At 32.6% G+C, this 17474-nt stretch overlaps 1 pseudogene; it reads right to left on the bottom strand.

Annotated features, from left to right (window-relative positions):
• Window positions 1–10032: 10032 nt before the first annotated feature.
• Window positions 10033–16046, bottom strand: LOC104880994 (ABSCISIC ACID-INSENSITIVE 5-like protein 2; annotated as a pseudogene).
• Between the last annotated feature and the right edge of the window lie 1428 nt (window positions 16047–17474).

Here is a 17474-nt window from a genome sequence, read left to right as displayed (position 1 = left end):
GAAAAATGACTCCTTAAAATTTTGGAAAAGTGTGTCTTTGAAAAACCCAAGCCTAGGTCTAGGGATCAGGTTACCTATCGAAAAAGTACCTTAAAAAATGTAGCACCCCTCTAAGCCTTAAAAGGTTTCTACTAGCTAGGTTGAGGGAAACATGACAATTAATTAATATATTAGGGATACCAAGAAAAAGTAATGGTGATTTGGTGTAAGGCCAAACCACATGCTATTCATAACAAAATAGACATATAGGAAATGGATATTAGCATACTTGAGTTGCATCCCAGAGTGCTTTCATAAAAACATCAAAGTTAGTTTAACAAACATAACATACAACATGCATTTGATCCATTCAAACAATCAAGCAATAATGAAAGCAATCAAAACAATATCATGCATAAAAATGTCTACATATTTACAAAGTTAAAGAAGTAGAAAGTGCAAGGAACATACCTAAATAGCATACACAACCCGCAATGCGCTTACATATAGGGTGAATTTTTGCCAAGACTTATGTGAGATAGTCAATAAAGAGGGAAATGTAGTTATCATAGGACATAGGACAGTTGATAATTGTTATGCTATAAATCCTAACTCTAGAACACCTCTTGTGTGTAGTAGGGTAAAGCTAGATCCTACTGAACTCTGGCATAGAAAGTTAGGTCACATAAATTATAGGGACCTTGTGCACTTAGTGAACAATGAAAAAGTTAGAGGTATCCTTAACTAAGTGATGAACCTAAACACATTTGTGATGAGTGCATGAAAGGTAAATAAACTAAGAGTTTACACAAAAGGGTTAAGGAGATAAGGTCCACTAGGCCTTTAGACATTTTACATAAGGATCTTGTGGGTCCAATGTGTATTGAGAGTAGAGGTGGTAAGAGATATGTCCTTGTGGTTGTGGATGATTTTTTGAGATACTCCTTTGTGAGTTTTCCTAGGGAAAAAACAAAGGTAGTTGAACATTTGAAGTCATTATTCAACAAAATACAAGTGGAAATAGGTCATCCAATTTGAAGAATTAAGAGTGATAGGAAGAGAGAGAAATGTTCTTATTTTTCAATATGGTGTCCCTATTTTTCCTTGAATCATCTAAATTTTAGTGACAAGATCATCTAAAATTTAATATTCAATGAATATGTTATTTCATGAAAGTGTATGATGAACTTTATTAATAAAACTACATTTAAATTTATACTGAGATCATCAATTATATTAAATAAAAATATATTATGCAACACAAAAAATTTTCAAACATAAAAAATTTAAAAGTTATATCTAAAATGTATTTTAATTATTGTTATAAGATTATGACAAATATGCATGACTTTTAAATTTTAAAATAATAATAATAGAAGGAAATTTGACAACAAAAAATATAATCTATAGATTATATAAAAAATGGAGGAAAATAAAATAATATTTTTTCTAATGAAAGTACTTGTTTTTCAATAAAAATAGTAATAATTTATAATCATAAAAAATAATAAAATAAAACTACTTTTTCTAATTAAATTACTTATTTTTCAGTAAAAAATAATTATTATCTTATTAATCTAGAGTATTTATGTACTTTTTATTCTTAAAATTATAAAATTAAATATTTTTAAAAACTAAGAAATTGCAATTTTTGGTCTATTGTATTTTAGGTTATATTTGATTTGTTCACAATAATTATCTATCATATATTATCATGAAAAGATAAAACATTAAACATTGAAATTAAAAAGGTTTTAGAAGAAAAACTATAGTGGCTTTGATATATCTAAAAAAAATATCAAAATAGATGTAGGGGAAAAAAAAATAATGTTCAATGATAAAAAAAAAAAAAAAAAAAGAAGGAAAAAGGATGTTAAAAGAGAAAGTGACATGGAGAATTCTAATTCTTTGATTTTTTTTAATTAAAAATATGGTACTTTTTTAATGTTGTCTATCAAAACTTTAAAGAAGAAAAATTATGAATAGTAGTATTCTAGTGCATATTGGAAAAATAACTTTTCTTGTTCTAAGCTTATACGAAAGTTGACTAAAACCCTCTTTTTTTTTTGTTGGTGTATGAAATCTTGATTTTCCTAAAATGATTTAATAAGTAAAAATGTATATAGATTTGTGGGGAAAAAAAATTGTCATTTGAAAGAAGGGATAAAAGTTCATTGGGTTTGCCATGAAGATATGTGGGAAAGTCAGTTTTTGACCAACCCTCCTTTTAAATATATATAATAATTGTAAAGATATTTTGAATTATTTTTCAAATACTTTTTAGTGGAAGAATAAATTTATTAGGATGTTTGATGATTTTTTTTTTTAATTTTTAATTTAATTGCAAAAGTCTTCAAAATAGGAAATTTCATCCATAAAAAAATATAGGACATTCTCATTAAGGAGAATTTTGATATTTTAAGAAAGACGAGTGTTTTTAAAATTTATTAGGAGGAAATCTTATTTTGGTAACTTTTTAAAATTAAGTTTGTTATAAAATATGAGAATTTGTAACACTATGGGAATTTGTAGGAGATCATTTGTAATGATGTATATCTTTTTATGACTTTTTATAAAAGGGGAGACCTCTAATGAAAATTCATTCAGTTTTTTTCCTACATTATATTTACTTTTTCTTATTTTCTTCTTCTTTCACTTTATTATTCTACTGTTGGGAACCCTAAATTACTTGATTCCCATGCCTTGGATCTCGTAGGATGCATGAAAATCTATCATAGGCTCTCTAAATTTATCACAGTAGAAAACTAGGTATTCAAAACCAATAACGATACCATAAAAATCATAGATCTAAAGAATAAAGTTATATACCTTTGATTCGAATTTTCTCGGATCAATTCCAATCGATGTAGATAACTTCAAAGTCGTAATAGATATCGTAAACACCATGATCTCCCATTTGATGACTCTTCCTTGTGTCTAGGCACTGCGATGGTGGAGATCTTAAGGGTAAAAGGTAGGGTTCTCTCTCTAGACTATAAGGAGAAAATGGCAAGACAAAGAAACCTAATCCCTTAAAGGGGTATTTATAGGTTTCCTACTATACTTAAGTGACTTAAACTCACCATAGACTTATGTGACTTAATATAACCCAAAAAGGTTGCTAATTGATTAATTAACTATACAAGGTCTTAATTAATCAATTAGTCCAGTTTAGAGATACCACTCACTTATCCCTATGCAACCTTGCGTAATTATTAAAACGACTTTTATGCATAAAGGTGAACTAAAAACTCTGATAGCTCTATTTTTTTTCTTTCTCTCTCTCTCTCTCCCCCCCCCCCCCCCCCTCTCCCCCCCTTGCCTGTCTTTTTCTCCAACTAGCTGCACCTCCAATGCTACCCCTAACAGCTAGTTCAACCCCCTCCAGTTTTTTTTTTTTTTTTTTCTCGCTCTTCCAGAATATCTTTTTTTTTTTTTTGCCTCGGTTATTCTCCTTTGAAAAACTCTATTCCCACCATCATGCTATTTTCCCAAACGTCATTCTCTCAACCACCACCATGACAAGGTGATGGTGTCCTTGGCCATGCGTCCATACAGCTAGCTCCTACCAGAAAGAGGTCCCCCACTCCTCCAAATGGTGACATGAGAAAACCAGATAATCTCGGATGGCCAACAGGTGTGCAAAAAAAACTTTGGTGCAAAAAAGGGTCTATAAATATGCCCATTTTCGGTAGAGTTCACAGTGTAAGGAATGTGAACACTAGAGTGAAAATAAAGTGTGAATAGTGAGTGGAATGAAGTGAACTCTACCGAAGAAAAAGAAAGACCCCTAAAGGTACACAAGTAGAACACAAACTCGCTTAAACCAACAAAGAACAAAAGAACTCCAAAATCTTAAGAGAAAGGTAGCTCTCAGGGTGCCTCTAAAGCTGCACTAAGGATCCAGACTCTCTCTAAGATGTCTCCAAAAGTGAGTCAAAAATCGATGTCAAAGTTGAGTAGTAGTCGAACCACCAAGGAGCAAAGGAATAAATGCATACAAAGGGAGAAACCACACATCTACTATACGAAAGTAGGATGAAATATGAAATTGTGAGGACAAAGTGTGTAAATACTAGAGTCATCTAAATCTAAAGGAAAGGATAGGACGAGGTCAGAATGACTAGAATCACTAAAATAAGGAAAAGAGAACATGGTCGCCATGATCGAAAACACCTAAAACAGAAGGAAAGATGGGACACGGTCTCCATGACCGAAATCACCAAAAATCAAGGAAAATGACGAAGATGTGACCTCTATGTTGAAGATAAGACTGAGCTGACAAAGGTGTGACTAATCGTATAAGTGTGATCTACGCTGAAAACTCAAACTCATGCTGATATGGAAGAAGACCGATCGATATAGGTGCGGTCCCAAAACTTAAACTGAACACAAGGTGAATGACCGATCAATATAGATACGGTCCCAAAAACTCAAACGACATGATGTTGATTGATCGATATAGGTGCAGTCCCAACTTGAAATTGAACTAACATGACAATGACCAATCGATATAGGTGCGGTCCCAAAACTCAACTTGAACTCAAATTGACAAGACAAATGATCGATCGATATAAGTGCGGTCCCAACTCGAAACTAAACTGACATGACAATGACCGATCGATATAGATGCGGCCTAACTCGAACCAAATACAAACTGACAGGAAGATGACTGATTGATATAGGTGTAGCCTTGACTCAAACTCAAACCGACAAGAGAATAACCGGTCGATATAAGTACGATCCCAAAAACTGAAATTTAACACAAGATGATAGAAAGATGACCGATCAATATGGGTGCGGCCCCAAAAAAACTCAAACTGAACTGACATGATAATGACTGATTGATATAGGTGCGACCCTAACTTGAACTAAATACAAACTAATAGGAAGATGATCGATTGATATGGGTGCGGCCCTAAAACTCAAACTGAACACAAACTAACAAGAAAATGGTTGATCGATATAGGTGTGGCCCCAAAACACTAATTGAACTGACAAGATAAATAATTGATAAATATACGTGTGGTCCCAACTCGAACTAAACATAAATTGACAGGAAGATGACCGATCGATATAGGTGTGACCCCAAAAACTCAAAATAAACTCAAACTGACATGGAAGATGATCAATCGATATAAATGCGGCTCCAAAAACTAAATTGACACGATGAATGATCGATAGATATGGGTGCGGTCCCAACCCAAACTAAACACAAACTGACAAGAAGATGACCGATCGATATAGGTGCGACCTTAAAAACTCCAAATGACACAGAAGATGATCGATCGATATGGGTGCGGTCTCGAAAACTCAAACTCGAACTGACAAGACAATGACCGATCGATATAGGTGATGTCTCAACTCGAACTAACTACGGACCCTGCATTTCGCTCGTTGAGTTCCCACTCGATGACGAAACTTGTTTTTTTATTTATTTAGTGAAGATTTGATTTTTTTGAAAAATATCTGGAGTCACCACTTATTTTTGTTATTTTTTAAGGGAAAATAAAATAAGAAAGAAAACCCTAAGTGTGACTCCTTATTTGGAAAAGACAGTTCGTAGAAAACTAAAGTCAGGTCCGGGGTCAGGTTACCGATTGAGAAGGTACGGTGGTGAGCTGTAGCACCCCTCTAAGTCCCTAAAAATGGGTCTCTACTAAATAAGGTGAAGCAAGTGTGACAATTGATAAGGAAATCAACGGATACCAATGAAATGATCAAACAATAAAATGAATCACGCACCTTAGTAGTAGGTAATAGTGCGCTATCATGGAAACAAGGTTAACTCAAATATAAAATTATCACATGCGTATCAAAGAGCAAGACAAAGATCAAGCAATATTCATTAAGCATAACAGTTGACAATCAGAAAAGAAAACTCACATGTAGGACCCCCACCAAAGCCCAATTTATCTTGTATGAATTAGTCCCACAAATTCCATTATTTTGGAATTTTGAAAATTGCATGTTCATGCTTATTTAAAAAGTCAAGGAAAACAAAAGATTATTTGAAAATCAAAGAAAATTTGTGAATTAAAAATATTTGAAAAATGGAGTGGAATTAAAACTATTTGAAAGAAATTGGAGTTTTGAAATTTATTTGAAAATTGAAGTCTCAAAAATTATTTGAAAATTGGAGTTTCAACAATTAAATCTAAGAATTGGAATTTTGGATATTAAATTTGAAAGAAATTGGAATTTCGAAAATTATTTGAAAATTGGAGTTTTAAAAATTAAATTTAGGAATTGGAGTTTTAGAAATTAAATTTGAAGATGACATTTTTTTAAAACATAAATAAATAAATTTGGAAATTGGAATTTTTGGAAAATTTATTTGAAGAATGGAATTTTAAAAATTAAATTTGGAAATTGGAATTTTTGGAAAATTTATTTGAAAATGGCATTTTAAAAATTAAATTTGTAATTTTGGAATTTTTAAAAATTTATTTGAAGATGGAATTTTTAAAAAATTTGGAAATTGGAATTTTTGGAAAATTTATTTGAAGATGGCATTTTAAAAATTAAATTTGGAATTTTGGGATTTTGGAAAATTTGAAAAATGGTAGTTATGGAAAATTATTTGAAAAATGGAATTTCGAAAAATTAAATTTAAAAATTGGAACTTTTGAATATTATTTCGAGAATGAAATTTTGGAAAATTTAAAAATTGGACCTTTGGAAAATTATTTCTAGAATGAAATTTTGGAAAATCTAAAAATTGGACCTTTGGAAATTTATTTGAAAACAGAAGTTTGAAAAAATTATTTGAAAATTGAAGTTTTGAAAATTAAATTTAAAAATTGGAATTTTGAAAATTAATTGAGAAATGGCCCTCCAAACATGAGTCCATTATCCTAAAAAGTGTACTTTAGACTTTCTTGTACAAGTTGGTGGGCTCGATAAACCAGATCAAGATTGTTTATGTGGTTGAACTCAGACGTGACCCTTGAACCAAAAAAAAAAAACCAACCTGCTCCACGTCGACTGATTACCCACGTCTCAATCTCTTCAGGATCACTCCACATAAGATGATAGAATGATAAAAAAAAAATGTAATTAGTCTATGGTACATGACCTCCCATATGGAAAAGTTTCATTAAATCATGGAACTGGCCATGAATATCACCACAAACAATGATTGAACTATTGACAGGTTGAACATTAGACTTTTCGATGAGGATATTTTTTACATATTCACGGAGAAAGCTGCTACTACTGGTCCTCTTTGACCTTGGAAATCCACTTATCTAAATCCATTCCCAACAACAAAATCTTGCTTTTATTGCTGCTTCTTCGTTTCCGAACTCGGTATGGCCGCTTTGACAAGTGCCAGAATCAGCGTAGATCCGGGAGCCGGAGCTAGTGTGGTGAGCACCACCACCTGGAACGTGAGAGATATGGGAGGCGGCACGGCTGGTTCCCTAGGACTCGACGGAGGTCCGATGATCGGCACGACGACTAACGATGTAAGGTCAACGGCTATCTTTGGAGGTGTTGGAGTAAGCGGTGGGCTTGCAGGACTGCGGACTCCCAAAGCTTCTAGTGTAGTAGTGGTAGGCAACAAATTGCAGTAAATGGGTGTTGGATTATGGTAGTAGAGATGAGAGAGAGATGAAGTTGAGATAAGTGAGTTTGGTGGGTTAGATGATGATGATGAGTATGGTTTGAGTTTGGTTAATGGGTGGAAGATAATGGGTATGGTGTTGGCTTGGGAGTGAGGAGAATGGAGTTCAAAAGGGTTCCAAATGGAAATCTTTCCAGCACTTCATACAGGATCTCGAAATGAGGCCGTAGAAACATATTAGAAATCAAGCATGAAAATGCATGCAAACAAACTCAAATCCCACAAGAATATGCTAAAGTTTCCAATGCTCCTATTCCGATACCAAAATAGATTCCTAATATGCGTAAAATATAATAGAGCATGTGAAAAAAAAACCGGTAAGTTGTAGAAAACTTACCTGTGTTGCTACCCCATTTCGGACGACTCCTCTTTGTTTTCTCCTTTTTCTTTTTTGTCAACCCTTGCTACCCTTCCTCTAGCTCCCAAAATCCAAACCCCTTTGAAAAGCTCTCCCCTCACCCGTTCCATTGCTCTCTATCTCATTCTCTATCATCCGTTCAGAACCAATCCCATCTCAATCACCACCATGGCGAGGTGGTGGTGTGTTCTTGGCCATGCGTCCCATGCATGTGGCTCCAAAGGAAACCAACCCCCACTCTAAACCATGCTACCAACGAAGTGCTCCAAAAATAATAATAAAATACTTAGGCCAAAATGAGGGTCTACAAATATGCCCCTCTTAGGTAGAGATCACGAGTGAAATGAATGGATCACGGATACGTGAGGGGCGAATGAAATGAAGTGAACTATACCGAAGAATAGAAAATATCCTGAATTTTGGTTTAAACACACAACACGACAAGATCAAGATCAAGGGCACATACTAGGAAGGTTGGACTCTAGCCAAAGATGCGAATGATGCGAAGAGTGTATATGCAATGAATAACACTGGACCATGATACAATGAACGACTCAATGATAAGCAAGATAAGGAATGATCGATCTTTAGAAAGAATGAACCCGAAGAAAGAGATGTGACTCAAGATTGAACAAAACTCAACTAGGCAAACTCGACTCAAAGATGAATAAAAGTCAACTCAACTAACAAGACAATGACTGATCGATATAAGTGCGGTCCCTAAAATTGAACTGACAAGGAAATGGCCGATCAATATAGGTGTGATCTCGAAAACTGAACTGACAAGATGAATGATTGATCAATATAGGTGCGGTCCTGAAAACTGAATTGACAAGATGAATGACCGATTGGTATAGGTACGATCCCAAATCGAACTGAACACAAATTGATAGGAAGATGGCCGATCGATGTAGATGCGGCTCCAAAAACTGAACTGACATGGAAATGATCAATCAATATAGGTGTGGCCCCAAAAATCCAAACACAAACTGACAAGACGATGACCGATTGATATAGGTGCGGTCTTGAAAGCTGAATTGACAAGATGAATGACTGATTGATATAGGTGCGACCCCAAAAATCCAAACACAAACGGACAAGACAATGACCAATCGATATAGGTGCGGTTCGAAAAACTAAACTGACAAAATGAATGACCGATTCATATAGGTGTGACCCTGAAAACTCAAACTGACATGGAATTGACATGAAGATGACCGATTAATATAGGTGCGGTCTCGAAAACTCAAACTAAACAGACAAGATGAATGACTGATCGATATAGGTGCGATCCTAAGAACTTAAACTCAAACGAATAAGACGATGACCGATCGATATAGGTGCGGTCCTAAAAACTGAAATCCAAACTCAAACTGACAAAACAATGATCGATCGATATAGGTGCAATCCTGACTCGAACTCAAATCGACAAGAATATGACTGATTGATATAGGTGTGGTCCCAACTCGAACTGAACACAAACTGATAGGAAGATTGTCGATCGATATAGGTGTGACCCCAAACTTTAACTGAACTGACAAGACAATCACTACAAGAAAAAAGTGAAATAATGACGCTTTTTAAGCGTCAAGAAAGGTAAAAGATGACGCTTCCTCGAAGTGTCATCTCCGCCCCTGTCATTAAATGTTACAATTAACAATGACACTCCCAAGAAGCGTCATCTTTTATTAATGCTTTTAATGGCGCTTTAAGAAGTGTCATCCTTGAATAATGTCAACAATGACACTTGTGAAAGCATCATCTTTGAACATTTTTATTGAAATAATTTTTATAAAATTACCACTCTTGACACTTATGAAAACGTCATCTTTGATTTAATCTTATTAATGACACTTTTAAAAATGTCTTCTTTGTTTCATGTTAACAATGACGCTTATCGTCATCTTTGAACAATTTCTATTAAAAAATAATATTTTGATTCCGTTATTGAAATAATTGATTTCTTATATAATTAAATTAAAAAACAATTACAACCAATAAAATAAAATCGAATTTTATTAATTAAAATATATCCAAATATTGATATACATGAACCTAGTTTAAACAATTAATGTAACCACCTATATATATTAATTACACATAAACTTGTTAATTATATCAAAATATTTCAATAAGAATTTCTAATTCTAACATAAGAACAAACATTGGTACCAAGACTACTAAAATAAACCATAATCTTTAAAAGCATAGTTCAACCTCCTAATGAGTTCACTGATGTAATCTTCATGGTTTTTGACTTCGTCTTCTTTAACATAATGATTTCTCTTCTTTTAGCAAACAAATTTCCTTTGCAACCTGTAAATAAAAATAAGGAAGAGTAGAAAACATCTAAATTATATATACATACAATAAATAATAAGCATAAATGAAATTATAACCTTCACAAAATTAATTTAGGTTATCAAGTTTGCTTACATGAATCCCCTTAGCCTCTTACATATATGGATTGTGCTTCTTTCAATTCATTATACGAAAAAAAAAATTATATTATGAAGTGTTTTCGAAATAAAATATAATAGATTATTCTAATGTAGATAAAAAGCTCTCCATTGCCATCTCTATGTTGCACCTTTAGAGCATTACTTCAAAAAAGACCTCATAAAAGAATTCATCAAAGTAAAACTAGACATACAAAACATTTCATTTAAGGAGACCAATGAGTTGAAACTAAATAAATAAATTTGTACTCTATCAACAAAATACCCCGAACTACAATTTCAACTAATATATTATGCTTTCCCCAAAATAAGGAAAAAAATGTACTTAAAATTTTAAAAAAAAATTTGATTTTTTATTCAACAACATAGAAGAAATAAATTCTGTTTTTATGGGATAAAATATTGTATTTTTAGTACAAGTTAATAGTTAAATTAAATCTTTAATAAACTCATAGACTCTAAGTGAATAAATATGCATCAAACGCTTATTATAAAGTGTATATATGAGTTAGGGTTGCTCCGTTTGGACATTTAATGGTGAACTCTTAAAGCATTATTGAATACAAGAATAAGTCCTATAATGCACAATAAAAAAAAAAATACCAAGGTCCAAACATGATGAAAACCATCACGTTATCACTATGTTATTATTAAATTTTATTTTTATTTTCTTATATTTTTATTTATTTGACTAGTTTTTATTTTTTACTAGTTCCTTTGATTTTTGTTTATTTTGATAATAAGAGGAGCTTGTAATTTACTAGATGAGGTATGATAAAAATCCTAAGAATTGAAGTATAGACTTATTTTTATATTTTATTTTAACAAAACCAAGAAACATGACAATAGTTGATTTAAGATATCATAAAAATCTTATGTAATTATAAAAGTAAATAATTAAATTATAAAGTTATAGTACAAATAGAATTATATCTTATTAGCACTTAACCCCTTACTCCTAGTTGTCACAATCATTTCCTCCTACTCCTTGTTCTCATATAGAATGATAGCCTTGTTTTTTTTTTCCTATATCCGTAATAGAAGACCACTTTGTCTAATTAGCGCAACTCATTGCACTGAACAATATGAAGATATATTATTGACAAATATTGAAAGTTGGATCTTTTGTTTATTAATATTATAAACAAATATTTTAGAAAAGATAGAAAAATCCAAACATGTCGAGAACACAAATTTATGAACCCATATATAGAATAGTTAAACTTTTGTATTTCCCTACTAGTATTAGTTGTGGTCAATAAGCCATCTAGAGTAACTTTTGGCAATAATTTGATTAATATTTAATACTTAAAACAAAACAAGAACAAGGGATAGTAAGAAGTCAAACCTTAACATGCACCTCTTCTATGTAGAGGCTACTAATAGGCAATGGAGGAGCAAAAGCTTTGTCCATTGAGGATCCCGGCCACACCAACCTTACTATCTATACAATTTAATTTCTATTGCATTTTATATCTAATTTAAAAAATTCACAGGTTCAACTCACAGTATCAACCAATTAAACGATTAGATTTTAGCATGTCCCAAAATAAACAAAATAATTGATAATGACAAACCTTCTCACTATTATGTTCAAGAGGACTTAATATTACAACATTATGAAACTAGGAAGAAATTTGTTGCAAGTTCTGCTAATGTTGAGGACTGACCAAGTAACTCTTATCAATCGACTCGAGAACCTAAACATATGTACTATAGGTAGGAGCTTCAATAATTTGCTAACAACTACTGTTATGATGTTATTACAACTTAGGAGATTTAGACTCATTTAAATTTTAATAAGCCAACTACACTATGTAATATAATAATCAATAAGGAAAATACAACTTCCAGAATGAAAATAATTAAGTAACCCAATCACAAAACTAAATATTAACCAAATATATACTCAACCTAAAAGTTCAAGAAGTAGTTGAATGTTTTTTTGAAATAAATGATAGAACAATTATGCAATTTTAATAAATTTACGCTAGATCTAAGGAGAAATTAAAAAAATAAATGTGATTTAGCCTTTGTGATTCAGCCTTGAGGAATGGTAAATTAGGAGTAGTGGAATTAGATCAAACACAAGAGAATAGTCATAGAAATTTCAAAAATAATAAAAATAGTAACGAGAGTTTAATTGTACTCACTTTTCATCACATACTTAGATGGTGGAGTAGAACACTCTATCCCTTGCTATCCTTTACTATTTCTCTCTCTCTCTCTTCGAAGTTGGGAAGAGAAGAGTGATCTATAAATAGATAGATAAATATATTAAAAAAAAATTATAAATTATAATTAATAAATGAAAACATGAAGAAGAGAGATAAGATGTGATAGTGTCTAATATTTCTATTAACATTCAACTAAAATTAAAATTCTAGATAGTTAGAAAGAAAACATGGAAAATCAATCATTGACACTGTCAAATTCCCAAGCCAAAATTACCGTTGGTACAGTTTAAGTTAGTATTTTGAATCTTTTAAGGTCCATTCATCTCCTACATCATTAAAACAAGCCAAATAATTGTTGCAACCCCCAAATTAAGAAATAGAGAGAAACATCAAATTTTTAAAGTTAATGGAAATATAATTTGAATTCTTTATCAGAACACAGTATAGATGTGGTAAATAAAATAAAATAAAAATAAAAACATAAAGTGCAAGATGCAAAATATTTTAAGCATTCTCACCAAAAAGAGCTTGATCAAGGCTCTTATTTTTGATACATTCATAAACCAGAATCCATCTGTCTTTTTCAATACAACATCCATACAAAAGAGCCATTATTTAAAAACGCCATTGCTTCTCCTTGTAAAGCGCCAAGAATGTGTGAGCATCAATAATTATTAATTTTAGAGATAAATAATGATATTTTTTACAAGCTTCAAGAAATAAAGTGTTATTAATTTAATTTTTTGTAGTAGTGAATTCTTAATGACAAACATATTCATGGAACTTTAAAATGAGAAGATAGAGAGCGTACCTATGTAGCAAGCACTAGTGATTCTATAAAAATGAGGTTAATTCACCAATAATAATGATAATATTAAATAATAATAAATAAATAAAACTAAACCTATATATATACACTTAAAATGGGAAGATAGAGAGCGTACCTGTGAAGCAAGCGTCAGTGATTCTATAAAAATGAGGTTAATTCACCAATAATAATGATAAGATTAAATAATAATAAATAAATAAATAAACTAAACCTACATATATACACTTTGAATGTCTAAAGTCAAGGAAAGTTCACAAGTATGATCAAAAGTGACTAAATTACCAAAAGCCAAGGAAATATTATTAAAAGGGTAGAAAATCGGTTCACAAAATAAACTCCAAATAAATATCAAGAAATGTTATCTCACCAAAATAAAAATTAGGTAACATCTTTAACATGTCTAGATAAACATCCAATAGGCCAAATTATTCGATTATATTCCAATCAATAACAAATTTATTCACAAAAGGTTACCTCACAGAAAAAAGTCAGCAAATGATTAGAATAGAAGACTGTAAAAAATAAATCTAAAACAAATACCTAGAAGTTAAGTTTTATCAAGAATATTTTTAGAGAGCATCTCCTATATGTCTAGTTTATCATCTAAGTGACCAAATTAATTAACCAGCCCTCATTTAGTACCAGATTACATAACGATGATAATAGGTCCAAAACAGAGCATCTTTTAAGGTATTCAAAAATTGATTTTTATAATTAACTTAGAAATGTCTTAAAATCATAAAAAAAAAAAAATCACACAACTATATTAATATGTCTATTTTATATGAAAAATAATCTCAGAGAAATATCACATTCACAACATATTTAAAAATAAATAAACATCTCTCAGATTCAGAAGAGCACTTCTGCAGTGTGTGCAAGAAGAAAAAATTATATCTCTCATTTCAGAAATTATTTATTGATATTTTATGTATCAAAAATTAAATTTAAGGAGTCTAAATTAAAATAAAATGTTAAAATAAATTAAAGAGACGGTTTAGTAATTTAATTTTGTAAAACAAGTCAAAAACAGAGTGAAAATTGAACCTTATGAAAAATTGATTTAAATCTCCTAATTGGAAAACCATATTTGACCCAAGAAAGATTCAAAAATCAAGTTCAAGGAGTCTAAAATGTCATAGAATAGTTAGAAAAATTTAAAAGGGTTTTTAAGTTGTCAAATTTCAATTTATAGATGTAGAAGTACAGTGCGCTATAATGAAAAAATTATAAACTAACTAAAACAAATTGAGATAAATCAAGACAAATTTCAAAATAAAAACTGCATCACCTAGAATTTAAAAAGAGAACTTACCTTCCATAGTGTAAGAGGGGTTGCTGTTAGACCACTTTAGAAGAAAATATTATAATAACCAATATGCATTTTATTTTAGAAGAAAATATATACCTTTCGTTTCCTTAGCCTTTCATTTTCCTCTTCCAGACGTGAAACTTTGTTCTCCAGTTCATTTGTGTAAGCCTATTCATCATCAACTCTAAGCTTATTAAGAATGCAAAACAAAAGAAGAAATGAAATGAAAAAACTAAATAACAGTGCGGTGGAGTTCAGAAAAACAGAAAACTGATAGCTAACCTGCTTCCTGGCCCTTGAATGGGTAGCAGATTCCCAATTCTTGATCATCCTCTTCTGTCTCCTCTCAATAGTTTTCTCAATCATATCTAAGACTCTTGGGAAACTCTTTTCCTCCCAAGTGCCTGTGTATCTAATAAAGCTCCCATCAATGGAGAAGATAAGGCCACTTGGTTGTCAGGATATGTAACATCCATGACAGAGCTAGGTCCCATGGGTAGCGGCTACTGCATTGGCTGGCCTGGCATATAAACCCCTGTCATATTCTATTGTGGATGCGGAAATTGTGGTTGTGGGTACTGCATCCACTAACCCTGCTGTGGGAATTGTGGCCCTACATTAGGATCAACCCCAATAATAGTACCAACAATTTTTTTATCTGATGGTTCAGCGACAACTCCTGTCTTTACCAGGAAATCCTCCAAAGTCATCTCCCCCAAAGTAGGCTGCCTCTCCCGAGATTTCTTCTCTTCACTGTTCTTGCCATGCCCTTGTATATCTCGCCAGACCTCATCAACTGCCTTCTTGCTAAGAGCACTTGTCAATTTTCTAGGCTCTCGTTGCGGAGCAGATTGGTTACTCAAACCTGCACCCTCAGCATCCATACCCACAGAATTATTAGCCTCAACCGTCCACACATTCTTGAGAAGCTAATCAAGGTTCATACTAGTCAACGGTTTCCCCAAGTCTCCTAACTAATTTTGAACCTCATCAAGTGTTAAACTATACATTGAGTTTTGCCATGCCAATGGCTGAAACTGAGATTGTTTACCATTACCACTACCACCACCACCACCACCACCACCTTGAGACCCCATAGTCTGAACCCCCATTCAACAACCTCCACCTAATTCATCAATTCAACTTCCAAAATCCCAATCTCAAAACCCTAAAATCCCTATATATGAACAGCAAGAACAACACAAACCCTAGAATGTGCCAAAAGATCCCACCTCAACCACCAATCCACAAACCCCAAAAACCCAACAAATGAATCAAACCCATCAATCCATTTTCAATCCTCCCCTGTTCAAATGAAACTAAAACGTCAACAGAGCATTCAACAAAAAACGTCACTGAGGATCAAAAAGCACAAATCTTTCACATCCAACATCCACATGGCATAACCACAAGCAATTTTCAAGCCCTAAAACCCAACCCCAATGCCCATCAAAGTCCCAAGCCCAAAATAAAATAAAAGGGAGAACAAAAAATCAATCATAAGAATAGAAAAAACTCATTTCCAGATAAACAAACAGGAACTTAGAAAAAAATGAGTACATTTTCTGACACAAAGATCAAAAACAAGGAAACCAGAATAAAGAAAATCACAAAGAAAGAAATGGAAAAGAAAAATCAGTGGTACTTACTTGACATAGTGCTGTTTGGATCTAAAAAAAAAGTGAAAGGATTCGAGGATCAAGAAGTACTCATCCGTGAATAGCCATAACTTCTTCCACCTGAAGGACCAAGTCGGGAAAACATCAAGAGAATCTAGGGTTCCATCATTGATATCAAGATTGAAGTTTTCTCTCTATGATGGTAACGATAACAATGACAAAGGGGATTTTGGGAAAGTATTCAGAAGGATGGGTTTGGTGGATGAGAGATCCTATTCGGTTTTGTACACAAGTTTATTTGGTATGAGCATTTGGGAGGGTTTGAAATAGCAGAGAGAATGTTTGGTGGATGAGAGATCGTGGAAGGGGGAATATTTTAGGGAGGTATATTTATACCTATAATTCAATGACACTTCTCTAAAGCGCCAAGTTATGGGATTAATGTTATCACGATTTGAATAAGCGCCATTATGTACCGAATAATATTCAAATAAGCCTTATCAAACTATGATACTTCTAATAAGCGCCATGGATTGAAAAATACTATAGTAAATAATGACGCTTCTAATAAGCGCCATTGAATCTCATATTATAATCTAAATAATGACGTTTTTTTAGAAGTGTCAAGGAATCAAGCGTCATTAATTTCGATTTTTGTAGTAGTGAATGACCGATCGATATAGGTGTGGTCTCAACTCGAATTGAACACAAACCGATAGGAAGATGATTGATTGATATAGGTGTGACCCCAAACTCTAATTGAATCGACAAGAAAAACGACCAATCGATATAGGTGCGGTCCTAAAAACTCAAATTGACATGGAAATGACCGATCAACATAGGTGTGGTCCCGAAGAACTCAAACTGAACTGACTTGATAATGAATGATCGATTGGTATGGTTGCGGTCCCTAAAAACTCAAACTGACAGGAAGATGACCGATCGATATAGGTGCGACCCCAAAAACTCAAACTGACATGGAAATGACCGATCAATATAGGTGCGGTCTTGAAATATGAACTGATAAGATGAATGACCGATCGATATAGGTGTTGTCCCAAAAACTCAAACTGACATGGAAATGATCGATCAATATAGGTGCGGTCCCGAAAAC

Source organism: Vitis vinifera, chromosome 12, assembly GCF_030704535.1.
Source record: "Vitis vinifera cultivar Pinot Noir 40024 chromosome 12, ASM3070453v1".
Classification (NCBI taxonomy): Eukaryota; Viridiplantae; Streptophyta; class Magnoliopsida; order Vitales; family Vitaceae; genus Vitis; species Vitis vinifera.
Note: the sequence above shows the minus strand (reverse complement) of the source record. Positions and strands in the feature narration are given on the sequence as shown.